We start from the raw sequence: 24,885 nt of genomic DNA, 5'->3' as shown, positions 1-24,885 counted from the left end.
AGTTATAAAGTCGATGAATAAAGACCAAATTCTGCTTTATGCTTCTCAAGAGTTATAAAGTCGTTGAAGAAAGACCAAATTCTGCTTTATGCTTCTCAAGAGTTATAAAGTCGTTGAAGAAAGACCAAATTCTGCTTTATGCTTCTCAAGAGTTATAAAGTCGATGAATAAAGACCAAATTCTGCTTTATGCTTCTCAAGAGTTATAAAGTGGATGAATAAAGACCAAATTCTGCTTTATGCTTCTCAAGAGTTATAAAGTGGATGAATAAAGACCAAATTCTGCTTTATGCGTCTCAAGAGTTATAAAGTGGATGAATAAAGACCAAATTCTGCTTTATGCTTCTATAAAGTGGATGAATAAAGACCAAATTCTGCTTTATGTTTCTCAAGAGTTATAAAGTGGATGAATAAAGACCAAATTCTGCTTTATGCGTCTCAAGAGTTATAAAGTGGATGAATAAAGACCAAATTCTGCTTTATGCTTCTCAAGAGTTATAAAGTGGATGAATAAAGACCAAATTCTGCTTTATGCTTCTCAAGAGTTATAAAGTGGATGAATAAAGACCAAATTCTGCTTTATGCTTCTCAAGAGTTATAAAGTGGATGAATAAAGACCAAATTCTGCTTTATGCTTCTCAAGAGTTATAAAGTCGATGAATAAAGACCAAATTCTGCTTTATGCTTCTCAAGAGTTATAAAGTGGATGAAGAAAGACCAAATTCTGCTTTATGCTTCTCAAGAGTTATAAAGTGGATGAATAAAGACCAAATTCTGCTTTATGCTTCTCAAGAGTTATAAAGTGGATGAATAAAGACCAAATTCTGCTTTATGCTTCTCAAGAGTTATAAAGTGGATGAATAAAGACCAAATTCTGCTTTATGCTTCTCAAGAGTTATAAAGTCGATGAATAAAGACCAAATTCTGCTTTATGCTTCTCAAGAGTTATAAAGTGGATGAAGAAAGACCAAATTCTGCTTTATGCTTCTCAAGAGTTATAAAGTCGATGAATAAAGACCAAATTCTGCTTTATGCTTCTCAAGAGTTATAAAGTGGATGAAGAAAGACCAAATTCTGCTTTATGCTTCTCAAGAGTTATAAAGTCGATGAAGAAAGACCAAATTCTGCTTTATGCTTCTATAAAGTCGATGAATAAAGACCAAATTCTGCTTTATGCTTCTATAAATTGGATGAATAAAGACCAAATTCTGCTTTATGCTTCTATAAAGTGGATGAATAAAGACCAAATTCTGCTTTATGCTTCTATAAAGTGGATGAATAAAGACCAAATTCTGCTTTATGCTTCTATAAAGTGGAGGAATAAAGACCAAATTCTGCTTTATGCTTCTATAAAGTGGATGAATAAAGACCAAATTCTGCTTTATGCTTCTATAAAGTGGATGAATAAAGACCAAATTCTGCTTTATGCTTTTCAAGAGTTATAAAGTGGATGAATAAAGACCAAATTCTGCTTTATGCTTCTCAAGAGTTATAAAGTGGATGAATAAAGACCAAATTCTGCTTTATGCTTCTCAAGAGTTATAAAGTCAAGGAAAAGGACCAAATTCTGCTTTATGCTTCTCAAGAATTATAAAGTCAAGGAAAAGGACCAAATTCGGCTTCGTGCCCGTCAAAGTGTAAGTCCGTCAATTAGTAGGATAACCAACACCAGGGACCTCACTAATTGCATCACACTATGTCTTTACTAATTAACCTTTTATAATTAAGCAACTAATCCTCTTCAAACACCTGATCTCATTTCTAAACACCTAAGCATACCTGCCGATCCTCCCGTCCTAAACGCCTTCCCTTCCTCCTCCTCCTCCTTCTCCTCCCTCCTCTTTCCTCATTATCAGAGTGTTTACAAAATTAACAAATAGTCGCTGCCCCTCCTTTCTTAAGTGACTCGTTAACTTGATTATCCTGTGAGAGGAAGGGAGGGAGAGAGGGAGAGAGAGGAGGGAAGGCAGAAGTGAAGGAATGGCTAGGAGAGGGAGGCAAAATAGTGTTATGTGACCCGTCTCATAAATGTCATAAAAGAAGGGAGAGAGGGAGAGAAAGGGGAAGAAGGGAGGCAGGGAAACAGAGAGAGAGGAAGGCAGGGAAAGAGAGGGAATGAGAGAGATAGGGAAAGAGAGGCAAGAAAAAGGTAAAGGTCGTACTATGAAGGCTAAATAGGGAGGGAGAGAGGGAGGGAGAGAGGGAGGGAAAGAAGAGCTATAGAAACGGTAGGGAAAGGGAGCAAAAAGGTGTTATGTGTTTCCTCTCATGAAGGTTAAAAGTTACATAAACCACAAGGACACTCTCTCTCTCTCTCTCTCTCTCTCTCTCTCTCTCTCTCTCTCATCATTTACTTCAGCCATACGTCCCACCTGCACGAGATTGATCGCATTATCACGCTTCGCTTTACGTTGTTATCCATTCACCTCGCGTTAAGGGGGGAGGGGGGCGGGGAGCTTAAGTCGGGCCTGGGGATTCTCTTAAAATGATTCATCGCACTCGCTCCGGATCACTAGTTCGATTCCTCCCTCCGGCTCGGTTCGGTTCGGTTGAGTTCGCTTATTGATGGCTGATGATTTTGCGCGGATATTGGCTCGAGTGTGTGTGTGTGTGTGTGTGTGTGTGTGTGAGAGAGAGAGAGAGAGAGAGAGAGAGAGAGAGAGAGAGAGAGAGAGAGAGAGTATAGATAATGTACACGTGCAACTTTACATTGAGGATAAAACCAACAAACACACACACACACACACACCCACCCCCACACACACCCACACACACAGTCACCCAATCATAGAGCTGCACTCGAGGCTAAAAAAAAAAAAAAAAAAGACTTGGCAACAGCAGTATTGTTCTTGGCTACCTGTATCCTCTCTCTCTCTCTCTCTCTCTCTCTCTCTGCTCTCTCTCTCTCTCTCTCTCTCTCTCTCTCTCTCTCTCTCTCTCTCTGCTGTATTTTTAGGACTATTAGTGTGATTAGTGTGTGTGTGTGTGTGTGTGTGTGTGTGAGAGAGAGAGAGAGAGAGAGAGAGAGAGAGAGAGAGAGAGAGAGAGAGAGAGAGAGAGAGAGAGAGAGAGAGAGAGAGAGAGAGAGAGAGAGAGAGAGAGAGAGAGAGAGAGAGAGAGAGAGAGAGAGAGAGAGAGAGAGAGAGAGAGAGAGAGAGAGAGAGAGAGAGAGAAATACCAACCGACAGATAGACAGACAGACAAAGAAACAGACAAACAGATAGCAAGAAAAAAATGAAGAAGTGGGAGACAGAGATGGCCGAGAGACAACTAACTGAAGGACACACCGAGGATGAGACGTTTACCAGTCCTATGTACACGCCTGTTCGTTCTATGGGCCAGTTCGACAGTCCAACACAGCCATTGTAAGCGCCCAAACCAAACTATATTTTCCACAATGATCCGTTATTTCTACTCAATACCAGATACTAGAGAGATTTCCCGTGTTGTTTCCTAAAATTTCCTCCTTTTTATATCGACGCCAAACACTAGACAAGGAATTTTCGTGGTATTTCGTGTATGGTTGGGGAGCTTACGAATTTGCTGGGGTGGACTGTAAAACCGGCCCTATGTCTCTAAAAACAATCTCAGACAAACTCCATTACAGCCGAGCACGTGGGCGGCGCACCTGGCCGTTCTCACAAAGGGACGACACCTGACGATACACCAACAACACCCGACACACACCTGACACACGGGAGGTCCGGGATGTGTTATCGAAGTGTAGCATTGTTCAGGGTACGGCCGGATTAGGTTGGGTTGGGTTAGGTTAGGTTAGGTTAGGTTAGGTTGAGGTTTGGTTTGGTTGTGTAATGTTATGTTATGTTATGTTATGTTGAGGTTAGGTTTGCTATGTTATTTTGTTATGTTAGTTAAGGTTAAGTTACGTTAAGTTAGGTTAGGTTATAGTTAAGGTTGAGTTAAGTAAGATTAGTTAATGTTAAATAAGATTATGGTTAGGTAAGGTAAGGATAGGATAGGTAAGGTTAGATTAAGTTAGGTAGGTTAGGTAAGATTAGGTAAAGTTAGGTTAGGCAGGGTTAGGTAAGGTTAGGTTAGAATATGAGTACCTACTCTTAACCTGGATATACAATGAAAATCATTAGAAGAGGATTACGTGGTTATATTGTGTTAAGTTAGTTATGTTAAGGTTAGATTAGGTTAGGACACAACCACGTGAATATCTCTAACCTTAAAAACGACTGACAATAATTAGAGGAGGATCAGGTGATTAGTTTGTGAGCTACGACCGCGCGTCACCCACGGCTCAGCGGCTGGAGGAGGTGCCAATCACGCGGATAAAAGAAAAATGCGCCCGGGATGTCAACCTAACTCTACCTGACATGGCACCCTCGTCTATCTTGAGGCCGCAGCGCCAGCCATACAGGACGCGTACAGCAGCCAGCCAGTCAGTCATTGTGTCGCCTCTACACGGCCATGACTGACAGCCTCGCCCAAGACTACACGACAAAATAGAGTGCCTTGGACAAGCTCGACTTCATTTCCGTCTGAGCCGCCATAGACGTCTCGGTGCTCGCGATGTCATGGTGGCGTACATTTCGAAATAGTTTTTGCTGTTCCTTCCCACACGACAATCTCTCCTGACGCACTAACACAAGTTCTTTATATATCACCGTGTATACACTTAACCCACCTACGCAAGTTCTTTGTATATCGTTATGTAAACACTAAACCGTCAAAATAAACGCACTCTGCCATCCTGCTCCTCCATTAAACTATAATTGTTGCAAGACTGATAAACTAGGGTACTAAAAATCAGGTGTGTTGATAATGATGATAATAAGAATAATAGAAAGAAACGCAGTGTAGATGGCGCTGTCAATAGAAGCTAAAACAAGAACGAAAAAAAATACTTGACAGGCTTACGCGCACACACACACACACACACACACACACACACACACAAGCCCCCCGAACACCTCTCCCCTCACATACACACACACACACACACACACACACACACACACACACACATCAAACATACATATACACCAAAAAGGAAAACAAATCCAATGCAAAACACCTCACTCACCTAAAAATAGCCCCCGAATGTGACCCCGGGATAGACAAGCGGCTCCACACACACACACACACACACACACACTGACACACGCACGGGGGCCACACTTTTCCAAACACACGCCCGCAAAACCTTTCCTGCCGCGGCCGCTGTGCTTCCCGTATCGGCTCATCATAAAGGTCCCGTTCACATAAATTAAACGTTTCAATCTGGATAAAAAAAGAAAAATATGCGTCACGGGTATACATGAGAGGGAAGAACAGAGGAAGGGGAGGGAGGGAAGGAGTTAGGGAGTGAATGTAAGGGGAGATAAGAGAGGGGAGAGGAAGGGACGATGGTGGGAGGAACAATAGTAGGAAAGTGAGGGGAAAAAAACAGATATTAGAGTAAGTAACGACAGCATTTTTGAGTGATATTAATAAAGAGAATAGTGTAGGGGAAGAGACGAACGGAAACGTGGGGGAAGAATGCAATTAAAAAGATGGTTTGGAGAGTTGAGTGGGGAATGGATGAAATAAAACAACTACAAAATAAAATAAAATAAAATGAAAAATGGAGGTGGATGGAAAAATAAAAGTTTTGATAATTCTCTGTGTGTGTATGTGTGTGGGTGTGCGCACGAGCTATATATGTCATTTATGTGTCTAGCTATCCATCCTATCTATGTTTAAACACACACACACACACACACACACACACACACACACACACACACACACACACACACACAGTTTTTCTCTTTTATACAGTCCAATCCTCCTCCTCCATTGCTATATTTTCATTTGGTTGTACAATATTATGTTCCACTCTTGTCTGCTAAATAAACCATATGCAATCATCACTACTGTCATCATTATCATTATTATTATTATTATTATCATCATCTTTACTATTATTTTTACACGCTGTATTCATGAGCTCCATCTCGCGCGCAAAACCCCACGAAAGACAAAAACTAAAGCCCAACATTTTTCCCGGTATTCCAATATTATACTCGCCGGCTCGTGCATCTTGCACGAAAATACGCTCGCAGGTGTGCTAATTAATGGACGGGATACACGGGTGATGCGCGTATATCCGAATAAAACAAGGGACTATACACAAACACAGAAGCGAGACAGAGGCAGTGTGTGTGTGTGTGTGTGTGTGTGTGTGTGTGTGTGTGTGTGTGTGTGTGTGTGTGTGTGTGTGTTGCTCTCGCCCACACTCACACACAAACATAAGAACATAAGAACGTAAGAACGCAGGAGTCTGCAAGAGGCCGGTAGGCCTGTACGAGGCAGCTCCTTTGTATACATGAGCTCCATCTCGCGCGCAAAACCCCACGAAAGGCAAAAACTACACACACACACACTCCAGGCTCGACACTTGTTTTGAACATGTTGTGCGAGCCGGCAGGAAGGTGTGTAATGTTTTATGGAGTTTTCTACGTATACTTTTGCGGAGTTTTTGTACGTACACTTTTTTTTTCAAGTGTGTCAAAGTTTAAGTAATAGCCGAGCCGAAATTGACCTCTCTTTTGGCCACTCTTCTCTACTTTCTTTAATAGGGGCAGTAATTAGGTGTATATATTTTTTTTTTTGGAGTTTTCTACGTATAGTTTTTTTCGTTGTCAAGGTTTACGTAATGACACAACCGATACTGACCTAATTTTTGGCCACTCTTTTCTATTTCTTTTATAGGAGTAGGGATTAGCAGGTGTGTATTGCTTTATGTTTTTTTATGAGTTTACTTTTTCTCTAGTTCCAAAGTTTACACGCTAACCGATCCGAAATTGACCTCTTTTGGCCACTCATCCCTACACTCTTTTTTAGGGGCAGTGATCAACGGGCTTTTCTTTCTTTCTTTCTTTCTTTTTCCCTTGAGCTGCCTCCATTACTATAAAAAAAACATTAAATTTCCAAGAGTTCGAATCTCCGTGAAACACCTACGTAAGGAAGCACTCAGCGTGATCAGCAGCGGAGCGAAAAATCCAAAGTAAACCTATTTTTTGTTTTTGCGTTCAATGTTTAAGCACCCACGCAATTTCACATTCCACAAACTCGAAACTATGCTAATACCCGGACGTAATGGATCACTCAGCATCTTTCCATAACTTAAAACAAAAGAAGCGGTGAAGGGTAAGAGAACGGATGTGGAATTTAAGCCCAAAACGAAACTCTGCAAATGCTGAACCTAATGGGTAACTCAGAATCTTTCCATAATAACCAAAAAAGAACAAAGTGATCTTTCTTCTGGCCTCTCGCTCTGTTTTCTTTTGTTGCAGCAGCGTCTAGGGGGCTTCTTTTCTTCCTGTTTTTGTTTTTTTCCCTTGAACCGACTCCCTTGCTGTAAAAACAACAATTTTTTTTTACAGCAAAACAAGCGCTGAAGGGGTAAGAAAACAGCCCTGAAATGCAAGCCCAAACCACTGCCCACGTTTCTGTTCTTCATGTACTATTACAGGAGAGTGTTTTCACGTCCGCCGCCGCGCCCGAATAATATTTAACCGTTTCGTAATTTGAATAATAGGTGGATGAGGGGAAGCCGTACGGAGCATAAGGGAAAATGATCATCCAATTAAACATCGCGTCCAGAAGAATACGCATTGCCCGGCATATTGGTCAAACATTATTTTTATCGAGGACAGCTTTCACACAGTCAGCTTTGTATGAATTAATGAAAAAACACGATCATGAGTGCTGCCAGGGGGTTCCAATGCTTCCGGAAGAGGGTTCAATCCAGGCCACGATTCTGCTTCCCCGCTCCTCTCTAATATAATCCAGTGCAAACATAGCTGCCCAATAAAAAGAAAAAAAAGAAAACTCAGTAAAACCCAATAAAACCCAACCAGAAAGAGGCACGAATCCAAACACTCAAGGTCTGGATCGAACCCTCTTTCAGTAGCTTCCGAGGTCTTTGCAAGCACTTATGGTCTGCCCTCCAAGTACTTTTTTTTTTCATTCATGCAGTTAATCAGTTTACTATAATTTAATCATCGTCGTTCAGTCAGTGTAAAAAAGTTTAAAAAAAAGTTAATGAGTTTGGCTGCTCACGTGTGTATTTGATGACTGTGTTAATCTTTTTTTTTTATGAATATTGATAACAGACAGACAGGCAAACAAACAACCAAATAAATACAGACAGACAGACAGATACCAATGAAAGTATTATCTCGAGAGGGTTGATAACAATAAAACAGAAAAGGGTGAATAAATAAGGGTAACATAATAATAATAATAATAATAATAATAATAATAATAATAATAATAATAATAATAATGGGATTGACGATGCTTTGACCATAGGGCGAAAAATTACTTGTTGGGTGTGTGTATATGTGTGTGTGTGTGTGTGTGTGTGTGTGTGTGTGTGTGTGTGTGTGTGTTGTTTATCTATCAGGATGCGAGGAAGGGAGGAGAAACAGGAAAAGTGGGAAGGAACAGGGGGGAAATAAACAAAACAAATGGAACAGAGAAGGGAAGGAAGAAGGGGAGCAAAGGAATAAAGGAGGAAGAGAGATGGGAATAACGGACAGGAAAGAGAAAGAATGGGGAGAAGGAGGGAAATAAAAGGGGAAGAGGGAAAGGAGTAAAGGAGAGGAAACAGAATGAGAGAGAGAATGACGGGAGCCAAGGCGACGAAAGAGAATGGAGGGGAGAAGATAGGAAATAAAGGGAGAAGGAAAAAAGAGAATAAACGGAAAGAGGAAATAGAATAGAGTGAGAGGGAAGGAAATAGAAGGAGAGAGAGAAAAGGGGAAGAAAGGGATAGATAAATGTGAAAGCAGGGAGAAAGGAAAGGAAATAAAGAGGGAAAGGAAAGGGAAAGATACATGTGTAGGTTAACGAGGATGGTTGTGTGAACGAAAAAGAGAGAGAGAGAGAGAGAGAGAGAGAGAGAGAGAGAGAGAGAGAGAGAGAGAGAGAGAGAGAGAGAGAGAGAGAGAGAGAGAGAGAGAGAGAGAGAGAGAGAGAGAGAGAGAGAGAGAGAGAAAAGCAGTAAGTACCACCACATCTCTCCTCTACCTTTCCTCTCTCGGTCAACAGTTTACCCAGTCACCTAAACAGCGGATCCGGTTTAATATCCGTACCCGGACGCGACTCCCTGGAACCCATTTGCCCTCAAGACTCGCCCCTTAACCGACCCTCCCGTGGCCCTTCCTATCCCATTTCCACCTCTTGACAGCTCCACTACTTCCTCTCCCTCCCTCCCTCCCTCCTTTCCTCTGCTTCCACCTCCCATTCCTCTCTAACGTATCGGCTCCTCTCTACGCCTATTTACTATTTCTCTTCCTGATTTTCTTTTTTCTCTTCTTATTCATTCATGTTGATTCCTAAGCTTCAAACGAGTCTTTCTCTTTTTCTCTAAACATTTTTTTTCTTTACCTTTACAGTCTCTCTTTTTATTCTATTACATTTTTTTATAGACCCTCTTCTTGTTTTGTAGAGATGAACGAAAAGCCCTTAGACCCATATCAGTCACTTGGTAATGCTTTCATAGAGGTTGTAGTTTTTCCCAAGGTGGGTTTCAAGAGCCTAGTGATACTTTGGCAAGGTTTCTACACCGTCAACGTGAAAACTACTCACGAGCACAGGACTTATCTCTTTTGTGGCCTTGGGGAAATAGTTGTTTTAAGAACCGAAAGCATCAGATTATGGGCCTTACACAACCGTCAATTATTTTCCACTGAAGCAAAAAGGAACTACCCACAGAAATACCAAACAACTCTACGAAGAAACACGCATAAGAACCCGGCTAATCCCCTTCTGTAGCCTTGGGAAATAGTTGTTTTGATAACCGAAAGCATCAGAATACGGGCCTTACACGAGCGTCAATTTATTTCCCACTGAAGCAAAAAGGAACTACCCACAGAGATACCAAACACCTCTACGAAAAAACACGCATGAGAACCCGACTAGCCCCCTCTATGGCCTTGGGGATATAGTTGTTTGTGAGTCGAGAGCGTCTATGAATATACGCCTCACAAAAGCGACAATTTGTTTTCCATTGAAGCCTAAAAGAACGATGAACTGCGTGGGCGTGTGTTTGAAAGCTAACTCAGGTGGCAAAGAGGAGAGAGGAGAGTTAGAAGGTAAACAGATTCTTAGAGTGGAGAGAGAGGGTGAGGAAGACGTGAGTAGGAGGAGACGTAGGAAGAAGAGGAGGGGGGCGGGGCGGGGAATGTGTGAGAGGGAGGAAACGTAGGAAGAGAAGGGAGGGAAAGTTGTGTGTGTGGGAGGAAAGTTAGGAAAAAAAGGGAGGGAAGGTTGTGTGTGTGGGAGAAAAGGAGGAAGAAGAAGGAGGTGAAAAAATGTGTAGGGGAAGAAATGGAGGAGGAAGACGGAGGGAAAAGAGAAATGGTGGAAGAGGGAGGCAAAAGGCGTGTAGGAAGAGAAGGGAAGAAAAAGGAGTGTGCAAGAGGAAAAAAGAGAGAAGGGAAAAGAGGGGAGAGGTGTGTGGAAGGAAAGGAGGAGAGGTAGGAGGAAAGTTTACAAGGTGATTTTTTTTTTTTTTTTTTGGGGGGGGGACAGGTGAAGGAGCAGTGAGAGAGAGGGAGAGGAGTGTCACAGAGCAAGGAAACTTATCATCCCTTCCTCCTTCCTCCCTCCTCTCCGCCATTCTCTCCAGCGAGCAAAGGGAGAGAGAAAAAGTTACGAGTGAGAAGAAGAAAAGTTAGCCTCTCTCTCTCTCTCTCTCTCTCTCTCTCTCTCAAGTTGTTTTTCATATATATTCCTGATGACACGGTAGAGAAGAGATTTTAGAGAACGCAAAGTAAAGGAGGTATGATAAAAGATAAAATGTAAACGTATAAGTAAAATAAAGCACTAAAGGGATCGAAGAGTTCATGTGTATCTATTTATCTTTAACATGAAAAAAAATATAATACTAACAAAGACTACAATACCGCGTCAACACAATGTGGAATTCAACTACAATCAACTTGGTATTTCTTTTCTTCTCCTATTCAGTGGCACACACACACACACACACACACACACACGTTTTTAGCCACCTGTATACATATTTCGCCTGAGACATTCAAGTCGTGTGCATTTACCTAAGAGTGTTTACATATGGCGTGCGTGTGCGTCTGTGTGTGTGTGTGTGTGTGTGTGTGTGTGTGTGTGTGTGTGTGTGTTTTCGCGCGCCTATTGTCATACTTTCAAGCAGTAAGATTGTGTGTTTGCGTGCTTTTAAGGGAGAAAAGAGAGAGAGAGAGAGAGAGAGAGAGAGAGAGAGAGAGAGAGAGAGAGAGAGAGAGAGAGAGAGAGAGAGAGAGAGAGAGAGAGAGAGAGAGAGAGAGAGAGAGAGAGAGAGAGAGAGAGAGAGAGAGAGAGAGAGAGAGAGAGAGAGAGAGAGAGAGAGAGAGAGAGAGAGAGAGAAAGGAGGGAGGGAAGGAGGAGAGACAGGGGGTAGAGGAGGGTGAGAAAGAAAGAAACAACTGAAAAATATGAGAAAAAAAATAAAAAAGTGAGGCGTGAATACAAAACTGCTTCCGAGGAGATAGAGAGCTATGAATATTACATGCGCCAAGACTACGAAAATAAAGAGTGAAGGAAAGGATGATGGATGACGCAGCGAAAGATTAAAGCGACAGGCCGGGAAAGCTCAGGAATAAAAGGGAGAGAGAGAGAGAGAGAGAGAGAGAGAGAGAGAGAGAGAGAGAGAGAGAGAGAGAGAGAGAGAGAGAGAGAGAGAGAGAGAGAGAGAGAGAGAGAGAGAGAGAGAGAGAGAGAGAGAGAGAGAGAGAGAGAGAGAGAGAGAGAGAGAGAGAAACGGAGCGAAGGAAGAAGAGGAATGAGTGAACTGTTTTTAAGGAACCCAAAACTTTCATTGGGGCAAGGCAATACGAAATAAAAAAAAAGGGTAAAAGTAAAATAGGTGTTAAGAAGTGCTCCCTTATCACTCTTCTCCACCGAATTGTAATCACGTTTCCAATTAGTGCGTATCATAGGTAAACATATATTTATAATCTAACAATATTTCCTCTTTATACCTTAGCTAAATTTCCCATAGTAATTATGTTCTGATATGCGTACTTTTGGAGAGTGACGCGTACAGACTGGCGAGCCTACTCCATTTCAAATCTACGACGTAAATAAAAAGAAAAAACACAGAAGTTATCCTGATCTGCGTACTTATTAGAGCGATGCATACAGACTGGCAAACCACTTCATCTCAAATATGTGGGGCGTAAAAAATAAAAGTTATCCTGATTTGCGTCCTTATTGGAATGATGCGTACAGACTGGCAAACCTCCTCCATCTCAAATATGTAGAGCGTAACAAATAAAAAAAAATTACCCTGATTTGCATCCTTATTGGAATGATGCGTACAGACTGGCGAAACACTCCATCTCAAATATATAGTGCGTAAAAAAAATGTTATCCTGATCTGCGTACTAACTGGAGAGGGATGCGTACAGACTGGCAAACCACTCCATCTCAAATATGAAGAGCGTAAAAAATAAAGTTATCCTGATCTGCGTACTAACTGGAAAGGGATGCGTACACAAAGGCAAACGCACTCCATCTCAAATCTGTGGCCCGTAAAAAAATCTGTTGCCATAGGGCGGACTACGGCCTGTTGACAAGAGGGCGGCCACAGTTTACCTTTCCCTGTTGCCTCAGTTGGCCATTAATCGACCAGCCGCGGGGAGGACGAAGAGCTGGATGGCCCGCACGGATTACCCCCCCCCCCCCCCACACACACACACACACACACACACACACACACACACACACACACACACACTGAGGGCGAAGAACTACATGGGCTCCACACCGATTTTTCCTCTATTTCCCCCCCCCCCCCCTCTCACACACAAACACACACACACTTCCTCCTGCCTACGACTTCAACGCTTTCAAGAGGAGCCTATCAAGACACCTCTCCACCCGAAATTGACCTCTCATCTGACCTCTTGTTCTTTTCTCTTTTTTTATAGTGGGCTTTTATTGGTTACGGTTTCTGATTTTTTACCCTCGAACAGCCTCCACAAACACCCACACACACACACACACACAGACTCCCCTTCCTCCTCCCCCAACACACACACACACACACACACACACACACACACACACACAGACTCCCCTTCCTCCTCCCCCAACACACATACACACACACACACACACACACACACACACACACACACACACACACAGACTCCCCTTCCTCCTCCCCCAACACACACACACACACACACACACACACACACACACACACACACACACACACACACACACACACACACATTCAGGCCTTTGGAATTTGTGGCCGTGTAACTTCCGCTCCCGGTACAACACAAGAGGCCCCTGAGAGCCCTAATACTGCCAACCAAAACATATAGGCGATGCAAATGGACGTAAGCTTCTGGACACATAACACTTGACTCTTCCCTTCCATTACGGCCCATAAGCGCTAGGGGGCAATAATAATAACGATGATATATACTAACAGACGAAGAATAGAGAGTAACCTAAGATTCTGGATTCACAGCACGTAGTATCCCCATAATGGTGTAGAAGGACCAGGAAGTAATAATACTGGTAATGATAACGATAATATGACCCGACAGACATAGAACTGATATTAACCTAACATTATGGGTCCACAGCACGCACTACTCCTTCCATAAACACACAGAAGGACTAGGAAGAAGTAGTAGTAGTAGTAGTAGTAGTAGTAGTAGTAGTAGTAGTAGTAGTAGTAGTAATAGTTGTAGTAGTAGTAGTAGTAGTAGTAGTAGTAGTAGTAATAGTAGTAGTAGTAGTAGTAGTAGTAGTAGTAGTAGTAGTAGTAGTAGTAGTAATTATAATACAAACTAGCAGAAGAGGAATAAGATATCAAAGTGAGCTTCTAGACTCGTACCTCGACCATTCTACTTCAATATGACAAACCCGATTGAAATGATAACAATATTAGAAAGAAACAAACTGAAGAAGAAATAAACAGGTAATCCAAAGCTTGCAAATTCGAAGTTAACTAAATCCCTCAACTATTGCAACATAAAGGCTTTCGAAATCAATAAAAGAGATAATACATACTAATTAATGAAGACAATGAAACATGAATCTGACACACACACACACACACACAGACAATCAATAAGAATCCTGACAAAGAGAGATATATTAGTCTTGATCCCTTCACCACTACGGCACAAAAGCTCTGATGAATAATAATATCAATAACGCGAAAAAAGTAACACGGAAAACATGAACACTTGCATATCGTCTGACACACAAAGGAGAGGCAACTAATAAGAATCTTGCGAGAAACGAACACCACTTGGCGGATATTGACTACCATCTGAAGGTAATATTAAAGGTGAAGTAAACTGGTGCTTATATAATAACGACACGCCCCAAAAAAGACTTGAATATCGTCTCTCACACTCAAAAGGAGAGGTAACTAAGTAGAATCTTCCGAGAAACAAAACTTGACAGGTATTTACTAGCATCTGATAGAAATGTTAACGGTGAATTAAACTGGCAATGAAAAAAAACTTAGACAAATAACTCTCTTGCATATATATTCTGGCGCACACGAGGAAGATGATGAAAATGAGTCTTGAGAGAGATGAACGGCACTTAAGGTACATTTGCTAGCTTCCTCTTTCACCACATCACAAACGTTCTTCTGAGGAATGAATTTAAATTTTTCAAGAACCCAAACTTTTCAGTGTGGGGAAGACAATAAAGGAGAAAAAAAAAGTAAAGACAAGTAAAGAAAATGAAGCAAAGGGAGCGAAGATGAATGAAAATATTTAAGGAACCGAAATTTGAGGAATAAAAAAAAAGTAAAGGAAAAAAAAAGGTAAAATATAAAAGGCAAAAGTAAAGCAGATATCAAGACAAGTTTCCTGACACACACACACACACACACACACACACACACACACACACACACACACACACACACACACACACACACACACGCGCGCGCGCGCAGAGAAAGGTAACTAAAAAAACTCCTATGAGAAAACAACTCCACTTAAACGCATCCTTACCAGTTTCCCCTTGCACTAAGTCACCTGAGAGTAACAATGAAGGTAAAATAATGAAAAAAAACAAGGTAAGAGGTAAGAAACTACGCGAATCCGATCTCAAGCGCACAAAAGAGGTGATAAATAAGACTCATATGAGAAACAAACATCGCTTAACGTATATTTGCAAGACGCTACATCACCTGCGAGTTACAATAAAGATGAAATTAAAAGAAAAACGACGGGAATCTGATATCATGTGCACAAAAGAGGCGATAAATAAGAATCATATGAGAAACAAACACCGCTTAACGTATATTTACCTGCTTCCCCTTCCGCTATATCACCTGAGAGTACCGATGAATAAAGAGTTTAATATAGGAAGAGACTACCTGAATCTGATCTTCCCAAACTCGTATCTCGACCATTCTACTTTAACATGACAAACCCGATCGACAGTGATAACAATAATGAAAACAAAGCCGAGAGAGAGAGAAAAAAAAATACCTGTAATCCAAAGCTTGTATATTCGAAACTAAATTCCCCAGCTATTGCAACATAAATGCTTTCGAAATTATCCACGCGCATAAAAGAGGCAAGAAAAACGAATCCCATGAGAAATAAAAAAGCAGTTAATATATATTTTTTTAGCTTCCCCTCCCGCTATATCACCGGAAAGCAACGACAAAGCTACATTAAAGAAAGAAACGACGCAAATCTGTTCCCGCGCGTGCAAAATAGAAATTAAAAAGAAACCCGCGAGTAACAAACAGCACTTAACGTATATTTGCGAGACTCTACATCAATTAAAAGTCACAATATAGGTAAAAATAAAGAAAGAAGCGACGCAAATCTGACCCCACACGTGCAAAACAGAAATAAAAAAGAAACCCGCGAGTAACAAACAGCACTTAACGTATATTTGCGAGACTCTACATCACCTGAAAGTTACAATATAGGTAAAAATAAAGAAAGAAGCGACGCAAATCTGATCTCACGCGCACAAACCAGGTAATTAAAAAGCACCCCGCGAGGAATAAGAGGCGGACAAATTTGCACAAGCCACCTGGAGGTCCGGCTTAGGCACCTCCGGGTCACCCTTCGTTAATTAGATATGACGTCACGCAGGTACTCCCAGAGGCGGGCGGCAAACACAGGTGAGTGAGGCTGATTAAGGACGGCCCTCACTTATGCGCCAGGTAATTACAGGTGCGATTAAAGCAAGCGGGTAAACACAGAAGAAAAAACATTACTCGAATTATACGCCCCGTGTTTTGGTAAGGCGTGAGTGTAATGATGATAATGAGTGCTAATGCGAGGCGGAGCTCATTACCCTCGCCACGCTTGGCCTTGTCTTGTCTTGCCTTGCTCGCCGCTTTCTTAGACCGCCACGGTTTTTTTTTCTCGTTTTTTTTGCCCCATTTTATTGGCTCCCTATTTAGATTATGGGGAAATTAAGAGTGGTCACGTTTTTTTTTCTCGTTTTTTTTTTGCCCTATTTTCTTGGCTCCCTATTTAGCTTATGGGGAAATTAAGAGTGGTGACGATTTACTGTTTCTATTACTATTTTTATTCTTCTTCTTCTTTATTTTCTGTGCCCTATTTTTCTTGGTTAGCTTTATTCCGCCTCCCTATTTAGCTTTTGAAGAAATTATGAATGATCACAATTTTTTTTTGTTACTGTTTTCATTATTATTATCACTATTTCTCTTTTTTTGCCCCATTTTCTAGACAAGCATTATTCCGCTTCCCTATTTAACTTACGAAGAAATTAATAACACACACGACTTATTATTTCTGTTACAATTTTCATTATTATCATTCTTATTATCATTCCGCTTTTGTATTTAGCTTATGAAAAAAATAGGAACGCATGATTTATTGTTATCATTCCTAGTTTCATTATTAACATTATCATTATCACTCCGTCTCCCTATTTACCTTATGGAGATACAGGGAATGAGGAATAATGAAGGAAATAAGACAACTAATGACCCTAGACTGTAATGAAGAGGTTTGTTTAGTCTTTTTCTCACATTCCCCGCAAATAGGCAAGCGGAGAAAGCGATTGGCGACTATGGTCCAAATTCTTAAACGTATCGGGTTCCCATTACGACTATTTTTCAAGACCACAAACAAGACTAACCGGGCTTTCATGGGTGATTATCTAGTTCAGGGAGCAGAGGCCGTGTAAAACTACCACTGGGATCACAAAACAGTCCATCAAAATCCCATAAACTTCTACGATATTCTTTTCAAATAGGCGAGCTGAGTGCAGATAAGTTTAAGAATACGGGATTTAGACTTTTGATTACATACCCCGCAATTAGGAACACAGAAAATGGGATTGTGGACTATATTTCAACTAGCAGGAATGGCTCGTCGGATCACCTCATTGGTTACGAAGCCGGCCACCGCGCTGAGGCCACATCACGAGGTTGGATAAATACTGGAGTGAGTGAATCGGGTAAGCGCCTTGTTGTTTTAAGTCTGAAAGCAACGGTTGGGTTCAGGCTCTGGTGGAGTGCGTGAGTTTTGTGTTACGATAGATAGTGATAGTTGGTTCGTAGCCTCTGTTATAAGGAAATTGACTGTGGTGAGGGTTCTTTCCCGACCTGATCTAGTCTCATTATTTGCTATCTTTTTCAATCGCTTTTCCTATCTTTTTTTTATATGAGCGAATCTTATTAACTCCCAAGCTTAAAAACGAAGGAATCAATCTCTTTAATAACCCTATTAGTGTATTTTTAGAAGTAGTTTAGAAGTTTTTAGTAGTTTTTATCATATTTTCATTATTACTATCATCTTCAAAGTCAAAATGAGGACGATGATGTATAGGGGAAATTGAATGGACGGAGAGGAAGACTAAAGACGAAGGGAACGAAAGCTATCGGAGGAACAAATGGAAAGACAAAGGAAGGGATAAAGGAGGGAGTGAAGGAAATAGGACGGAGGAAGAGAGGAATGAGGAAACATGGTGAGAGTAAATGAGAAGGGGAGAGAAAAGGAAGAGAGAGGAAGCAGTGGGCGGACGAGGATATTGTGGGCGGTGGAAGAGGAATAGAGAAGAGGAAGGGAGAGAAAGGGACGCACCGGACGAAGGGGAATAGAAGGGGAAGGAAGTGGTTTACAGGGGAAGGGAGAGAACAAAAAAGAGGAAGGGCAGCGCTGAGTGAAGGGAAACACGATGGAAGATGGAAATGGGAGAGGGAGGGAAAGCGAGGGAAGAAAAAGAGAGGGAAAGAGAAGAATGAAACGAACGGGAATATGACATGGAAGGGAGGAATACGACGAAGGGAGGAAGGTAGAGGGAAAAAGAAGCCCAGCACGGAGGGGAGTGTGATGGGGAACGAAATGGTTTGAAGAGAGGGGAAGGGAAGCACTCAGCGGATGGGAATATGATGTGGAGGAGGGGGAGAGGGAAGGGGAAGGGAGGGGAGGAGTTGGAGTGAAGGGAATGTGGGAAGAGGGAAATGGGAGAGGTAGGGAGGAGGAGGAGTCGGAAGGAAGGGAGAGGAGAGGATGAATGGGAAGAGAAGACTGGGAGAAAGGGGGAAAAGGAGGGAAACGGAGGGGAAAAGTGAGGGAAGGGGAGGGGAGAAAGGGGAAAATGGAGGGGAGGGTAGAAGAGAAGGGAGAGGGAAGGGTAAAAAGAAGATGGAGATGGGATGGGAGGGGAGTAGGAGGAAAGCAGGAAAAGGGGAAAAAGAAGGGAAACGGAGGAGAGAAGTGAGGGAATTGGAGGGGAGAAAGGGGAGGGGAGAGGAGGAGGGAGAGGGAAGCGGAAAAAAAGGAGATGGAAGGGGAGGAGAGTAGGAGTAAAGCAGGAAAAGGGAGGGGAAAAGAGTGGAGGGAAGGGAGTAAGGGGATGGGGGAAGGGGGAAGTGAGGGGAGGGAAGGGAAGGAGTGGAAGGGAAAGGAATGGGGGAAGAGGGGAAAGGGATGGGAAGAGTACGGGAGAGTGGGAAGGAAGAGGATGGGGGAAGAGGGGAAAAGGGAGGTGAAGGGAAGGGGAGAAGTGAGAGGGAAGTAGATGGGGAAGGGGGAAAGGGAGGGGAAAAGGAGGGGAGAAGTGGGAGGGAAGGAAATGGGAGGAGAACATAGAGGAAGGGAATATGAAGGGGAAAGGGGTCAAGGGAGGGGAACAGAGGAGAGGGGAAGGGAGGGGAATAGAGGAGAGGGGAAAGAGAGGGAAAGGACTGACTGGGAAGGAAGGGGAGAAGCTGTGAGGAGAACATAGAGGAAGGGAATGTGAAGGGGTAAAGGGAGGGGAATAGAGGAGAGGGGAAGGGAGGGGAGGGGGGAAGGGGGGGAAGGAGGGGGAGGGGCAGCGGATGGGAGGAGGAATGAGCTGCCGCAGTATCTATTTTATGAGCCAATTAATCGTGATAAAATCGTCGCAAAATAACGGAGGCTCGGAGCTGTAAGTACACGAGCTGCTGTTAATTACTGCCGGGGACACACACACACACACACACACACACACACACACACACACACACACACACACACACACACTTTTAGGCTCTTTACGTTTGTCAGAGGACGTTTTTTTTTTTTATAGGGTGATTTTTAGGTTGGAGTTTTCAGTGAGTTATATTTTCTTTTTTCTCTTTTTCTTTTTCTTTCTTTTTTTTTTTTTACTTGTGGGTAGCGGACTGTTATTTCCTCTTTTCGTTTTTCAGAGGACGTTATTATTTTCATTTCTTTTTTTTTCTTTTTTTTTTGAGTGGCATTTTTTTGGTGTGTGTGTTTTAAGTGCGCTACGTTTTCTTTCTTTTTCTTTCTCTTTCTCTCTCTCTTTTTTTTTTAACTGTTGATAGGACTATTTTTTCTTCCTTTTTTTTTTAAAGGCGACTTTTATGTGTGTTTTCCGTGGGTTATGTTTTCTTTTTCTTTCTCTTTTTCTTTTTTTTCTTAATTGTGGGTAGGAGAGAAAAGGGAGGGACATAGGGAAAGGTTTGTTTACTTATTCAAATTCTCTATCTATCCACCTATCTATCTATTTACCTATCTACAAATCCATCTATCTACCTCTCTCTATCAATCTATCTATCTCCTTACCTAACTATTTATCTACCTATCTAGCTATCAATCTCTCTCTCTCTCTCTCAATTATTTTCTATATACATTGGTTGCATATGTATTCACTGTATTACCTTTATTTACTTTTTACTTCAATTCCCGTTTTCGTTTATTCATGTTTATATTCACTCGCGTTCATCAAACATATAGATGAAGATATTCTTTTGTGTTGCTGACTTAACGACTCACCAAAAACCTGCATTGCTGTACATGGACATTATTCTCTCTCTTTTTTTTTTTTCCACTCCACGGTCGCTTGTTTTCGGAGCCCGTGCATGATTCTGACCGTAAACACACACACACACACACACACACACACACAAGTGGTATATACATATTTACGATGATACTAGAACAGCACCTAGGTTTTTTTTTTACCTTGACTTGTCTCCCATGCTGTAAAAATATGCCTAAATACACTTAAAACTTCAGAAAACACATGTAAATTTTCCACTTCCTTATCAGATCTTACTATCAACACACACAAAAAAAATACAGGTGACACATACACAGTCACGTTATGCTGATGTGTGAATATGCTAAAATAAATTCATACTTCAAAACAGATATGCAAATCTTCCACTTCCTCGTCAACTCTTACTATTTCAACGCTCCACCACAACCTTTTCCCGTTTTTTTCTCTTCATTTCTATCTGCTATTCGTATTTTCTCGGCCAAGGAAGGAGAGGAGTTGGAGGGGAAAGGAATTGGTGAAAAGAGGAAAGGGAGGGGAAAGGGAAGAGGAGGACTGGGAAGGAAGGGAGGGGGGAAGAGGGAAAAGGGAGGGGAAGGGAAAGGAATGGGGAAAGAGGGAAAAGGGATGGGAAAAGTAGGGGAGGACTGGGAATGAAGGGAGGGGGCAAGTAGGAAAAGGAAGGGGAGGGGAGAGGAATGGGGGAAGAGGGGAAAAGGGAGGGGAAGTGAAGGGGAGGAGTGAGAGGGAAAGAGATGGGTAAGGGGGAGAGGGAAAGGAAAAAAAGGGAAGGAGTGGGAGGAAAGGAGATGGGGAAGAGGGGAAAAAGAAGGGACGAGAGGGGAGGACTGGAAGGGAAGGGGATGGTGGAAGAGGGGAAAGGGAAGGGAAGAGGAGGGGAGAGCTGGGAGGGAAAAGATAAGGAAGGGGAAAAAGAGAAGGGACGAGAGGGGAGGACTGAGAAGGAAGGGGAAGGGGGCGAAGAAGGAGGATATTCCCACCCACTTATTCCTCCCGGCAGTCCGTCTTCCGTGGCTTCGTTTTCTCTCCCAGATTTACCGTCTCCTTAAGGTAATTCCCACCTATACGGTCCGACAAAGATAGACACCAATGGACTCAGGTGAGCGCTAATGTTCTCATCAATATCGCCCGCCGGTAACGCGAAGGGAAGGAGAGTGAAAATTTTACGCCGCGCCGGAGAGGAACAGGAGAAATGGAGAAAGAGGGGAGAAGGAGGAAAGAATAGGATGCAGAGGAGGGAGAAATATAAGGAGACGGAAGATAAGGAGGAAGGATGGAGGAGGGAAGAAGTACGTGTGAGGGGGAAGAGGTATGAGGGGAGAAAGAGGAAAGAAGAGGATGAAGAAGGGGAGGGAGAAGGAGAGGAAGGTGAGGTATAGAGGATGAAGGTAGAGAAGGAAAGGACAAAGATGAGAAGGACGAGGGGAGAAAGGAGAAAAATAATGAGGGAAAGAGAGAAAAGAAACAAAGATGAAGGAAGGAAGAACGAGGGGAAGGGAAAGGCACAGAAGATGAAGGGAAGAAGAACAAAGATGAGGGAGGGGAAGGAGAGGGAGGTTTAGAAGAGGAAAGGAGGAACAAGGTTGGGGAAGGGGAGGTAAAAAAGAGGATGAAGGACAGAAGTTAGTTATTAGTTAGGAGAGAAGGGACAAAGACGGGGAAAAGAAGGGAGGATGAAGGGAAAACGAGGAAAGAAAAGGATGGAAAGGAGGAGAAACAGCGATAAGGGAAGGAAGGACGAGGGGAGAGAGAGAGGGGGTGGGGTGGGGGGTGAAGTATATATAGCCAGAAAAACAGCGCCACTCAACCACCTCGATCTAAAGAAGTAAACGTAGGAGTCAAGGTAAATATTCTCACACCTTTTACCTCTTTCCTTTTTTTTTTCATTTGTTTACCATGATTTTTTTCCCACACTCGCTGCGTAGAAACTAACATTGACGCAACAGCCTCCACATGAAGATACATTAGACTAGACCATCAATTCCTCTTGGCAAAGCAAACACATACACACAAACACACACCTTATATGTAACCAAGCACCTGGCACTGACGCACACACACACACACACACACACACACACACACATAAGCACAGGCTGGCATGGTGGGAGGATTAAAAAATATGACACAACAATACATTTTTAATCTGCTCAAGAGGGAGAAATAAAATAGAAAAATTCTCCCCCTCTTAATTTACACCCAATTGATTTATGGCTTGGGCTGAAAAATGACCAGTGTGGACAAAGACAAGTGGATAAATATATTTCAGCATGATCCTTCACCTCTGACACGCGAACTATGAGAGAAAAAAAAATATGACTAGCCTCGCATTACTCTTTATGCTCTTAACAAGTTCCACGACGGAGCGACTTCCCCGGCAACGTAACAACATAACGAACGGGTGAAGTCAAAAGGTTCATGCTTGAAATATATTTAACGTTGATAATTTAATAAGGTCATTGTTAATATGCATGACAATACTTTCTCTCTACAATACTGGGATGGGGGTGGGGACTCTACTGGGGAGGAGGATGGGGAGGAGGATGAGGAATATGAGGAAGGGAGTAAGGTAAGGTAAGGTAAGGTAAGGTAAGGTGAGGTGAGGTAAGGTGAAGAGGTAAAGTAATTAAGGTAGATGAGGATATTAAGAAAGATCTGAAGAGCTGTTGAAAGGCACAGGAGAGAGGGAAGGGACGGAGAGGGAGGGAGGGAGGAGGAAGGGAGGCATGGAGAGACGAGAGGAAAATATTGAGGAAGATGAGTGATGGAGACACAGATAAAAGTGAAGGGCATGTGGAGGAGGAGGAGCAGAGGGAGGAGGAGGAGGAAAGAAAGGAGAGAAAGATAAAAGGATTCTTGGGGAAGGTGAGGAGGAAGGCAATGGATGGATGTATTGGGGAAATTGGGAAAGACAGACGGGGAGCAGTGGGAAATGTATTAGATTTGTGGCGAGTGTGTGCGTGCGTGTGTGTGCAGAGAGAGACACAAAGAAAGAGAGAAAAACAAGGGTGGCAGGAAAACAGGTAAGAGAGAAGAGACAAAGAAAAAATTGTATCAGACAGGTAAGTAATGTTTTGAGAGACGCGTAGCATCCGGGCCACTGGGGACAGGTGAGCCTCAGACACTGATACACAGGTAGAAGGGGTCTTTGAAGGCGCGGAGGACGACCCATGAATGTTGGAGAGAGCGTACAGGTGTGTGTGTGGGAGGAACATCCTAGGGAATCGAAGGGAGACACACAGGAGCTTTGGAATGTGTGTGTGTGTGTGTGTGTGTGTGTGTGTGTGTGTGTGTGTGTGTGTGTGTGTGTGTGTGTGTGTGTGTGTGTGAGTTTGCAAGTATGTATGTATTCGCCTAAGAGGAGGAGAGACGGATGAGGAAGGAGAAGGAGTAAACAAGACATGAATGGAAAACAAGGTAAAATGTGAAGGAAAAGAAAAGGTAAAACTAAGGAAAAAAGGAAAAGGCGTGGGAGTTTTACAGGTAAGGTGCGTCACAGGTGTGCAGCGCGGCGTTCAAGGTAAGGAGCAGCAGGTGTGAAGCAGGTAGAGGTGTTTAGGTGGGCTGACTGATATATGAGAAGGTGGGATAATGGTGATGGATTACGAGAGAGGTGAAGTGGACGTGAGGGAGTGATGGGAAGAACAGGTGGGATGGGTTATGGAACAGGTAAGGTAGGTAGGAGAATGGGTGTACTACATAGACTAGTAGGGAAGGTAAAGTAAGGTAAGGTACGTTGTTTTGGGTCAAGGTTTTGGGGTTAGTAAGGTAAGGTAAGGTAAGGTAAGGTAGGTTGTTTTGGGTCAAGGTTTTGGGGTTAGTAAGGTAAGGTAAGGTAAGGTAGGTTGTTTTGGGTCAAGGTTTTGGGGTTAGTAAGGTAAGGTGAGGTAAGGTAGGTTGTTATGGGTCAAGGTTTTGGGGTTAGTAAGGTAAGGTAGGTTGTTTTGGGTCAAGGTTTTGGGGTTAGTAAGGTAAGGTAAGGTAAGGTAAGTAGGTTGTTTTGGGTCAAGGTTTTGGGGTTAGTAAGGTAAGGTAGGTTGTTTTGGGTCAAGGTTTTGGGGTTAGTAAGGTAAGGTAAGGTAGGTTGTTTTGGGTCAAGGTTTTGGGGTTAGTAAGGTAAGGTAGGTTGTTTTGGGTCAGGGTTTTGGGGTTAGTAAGGTTCGATTGGTTAGGATTTAGGTTAGGGTAGGTAAAAGAATGTGTGTAATATTGAGACTTTAGGGTAGGTAAGGTAAGGTAAGGTAGAATGGCGTAGGTAGGTTATAGCAGGTATGTAATGAACTGAGACTCGTAAGGTAAGGTAAGGTAGGATGACGTAGGCAAGTCGTAGTGGGCCGGGCCTCTTAGGCATAATACACTGAGACTCGTAGGGTAGGTAAGGTAAGGTAGGATGACGTAGGTAAGTCGTAATGGGTCGGTGTAATACATTGAGACTCGTAGGGTAGGTAAGGTAGGATGACAAAGGTAAGTCGCAGTGGGTCGGGGTCTGGGGTTAAGGCAAGGTCGCAATTGGAAGGCAGGTATTAATGGCTCAGGTGAGGGGAGAGGTGGGGCGCGGTACAGGTAATCAGAT

At 42.7% G+C, this 24,885-nt stretch overlaps 1 protein-coding gene across 8 annotated transcripts in view; it reads right to left on the bottom strand.

Moving 5' to 3' along the window:
- LOC126984509 (eye-specific diacylglycerol kinase-like) overlaps positions 1 to 24,885 on the bottom strand; it is a 188,783-nt gene that overhangs the window by 162,689 nt on the left and 1,209 nt on the right. The gene's annotated exons all lie outside the window — the stretch shown is intronic.

This window comes from Eriocheir sinensis, chromosome 5 (assembly GCF_024679095.1).
Source record: "Eriocheir sinensis breed Jianghai 21 chromosome 5, ASM2467909v1, whole genome shotgun sequence".
In the NCBI taxonomy this organism is placed as follows: Eukaryota; Metazoa; Arthropoda; class Malacostraca; order Decapoda; family Varunidae; genus Eriocheir; species Eriocheir sinensis.
The sequence above is the reverse complement of the archived record's forward strand: the minus strand, read 5'-3'. Positions and strand labels throughout refer to the sequence as shown.